This window comes from Nycticebus coucang, chromosome 20, assembly GCF_027406575.1.
Source record: "Nycticebus coucang isolate mNycCou1 chromosome 20, mNycCou1.pri, whole genome shotgun sequence".
NCBI lineage: Eukaryota > Metazoa > Chordata > Mammalia > Primates > Lorisidae > Nycticebus > Nycticebus coucang.
In genome coordinates, this window is record NC_069799.1 from 13,995,599 (window position 1) to 13,997,203 (window position 1,605).

The window sequence follows — 1,605 nt, forward strand, 5'->3', positions numbered from 1 at the left end:
ATGACGGTGAAAACTGAGGCTGCTATGAGTGTCCTCACTTACCTCAGAATGAGGGGAATGGTAACAATTCTTATCCCTTTCATGAAACAGAGGAGGATGGACCTGAATGACTTTATTCAGAAGATCGCTAATAACTCCTTTGCATGCAAACATCCAGAAGTTCTGTCTATCTTGAAAATCTCCCAGCCCCAGGAGCCTGAGCTGATGAATGCCAACTCTTCTCCTCCACCAAGTCCTTCTCAGGAAATCAATCTTGGTCCATCATCCAACCCTCATGCTAAATCATCTGACTTTCACTTCTTGAAAGTGATTGGGAAAGGCAGTTTTGGAGAGGTTCTTCTAGCAACATACAAGGCAGAAGTTTTCCATGTAGTCAAAGTTTTACACAAGAAAGCAATCCTAAAAAAAAAAGGAGGAGAAGGATATTATGTCAGAGCGCAATGTTTTATTGAAGAATGTGAAACACCCTTTCCTGGTGGGCTTCATTTCTCTTTCCAGATTGCAAACAAATTGTAGTTTGTCTTAGACTATGATAATGGTGGAGAGTTGTTCTGCCATCTCCAGAAAGAGCATTGCTTCCTGGAACCACGGGCTCGTTTCTGTGCTGCTGAAATAGCCACTGCCTTGGGTTACCTGCAATCTCTGAACATTGTTTATAGAAACTTAAAACCTGAGAATAGTCTTCTAGACTCCCAGGGACACATTGTCCATACTGACTTTGGACTGTGCAAGGAAAACATTGAGCACAAAGTCACCACATCTACCTTCTGTGGTACAACTGAGTGTCCGGCATCTGAGGTGCTCCATAAGCAGTCTTACGCCCAGACAGTGGACTGGTGGTGCCTGGAGACTGTCTTGTATCGCCTGCCTCACTTTTATAGCCAAAACACAGCTGAGATGTACCACAAAATTCTGAACAAGCTCCAGTTGAAAATAAATATCACAAATTCTGCAAGACACCTCCTGGAAGGTCTCCTGCAGAAGGACATGACACAGTGGCTTAATGCCAAGGATGACTTTATGGAAATTAAGAGTCATGTCTTCTTCTCCCTAATTAACTGGGATGATCACATTCATAAGAAAACTACTACTTCTTTTAACCCAAATGTGAGTTAACCCAGCAACCTGTGGCGCTTTGATCCCAAGTTTAACAAAGAGCTAGTTCCCAAGTCCATGGGCAGGTCCCCTGACAGCATCCTCATCACAGCCAGCATCAAGCAAGCTGTGGAGGCTTTCCTAGGCTTCTCCTATGCACCTCCCATGAACTCCTTTCTCTGAACAATCTTGGGGTTGCTTTTGAAGGATTTTGTGTGTTTTAAGTGTTTTAGTTAGCCCTTTGGTGGAGCTGCCAGCTGACAGGACATCTTTAAAAGAGAATTTGCACATCTCTGGGAACTTAGCAATCTTACACACTGTTTGCTGGAAGATTTTGGCAGAGCACATTCTCAGTGAGCTTATGACATTTTCATTTTTATTCTTACTTCAAATGTGGTGCTATCTCTGAAATGAGCATTGGAGTGCCGCCTTAGATGCAGGAGTCTTTTCAGAAGGATGGCAGTTTTCTAAGAAGTTTCTCCTGCAGGTCTATCTAGGCTGTGATAACAA

At 43.2% G+C, this 1,605-nt stretch overlaps 1 pseudogene; it reads left to right on the forward strand.

The window, feature by feature from the left end:
* LOC128572934 (serine/threonine-protein kinase Sgk1-like) lies at positions 1–1,278 on the forward strand (annotated as a pseudogene).
* The last annotated feature ends 327 nt before the right edge of the window (positions 1,279–1,605 follow it).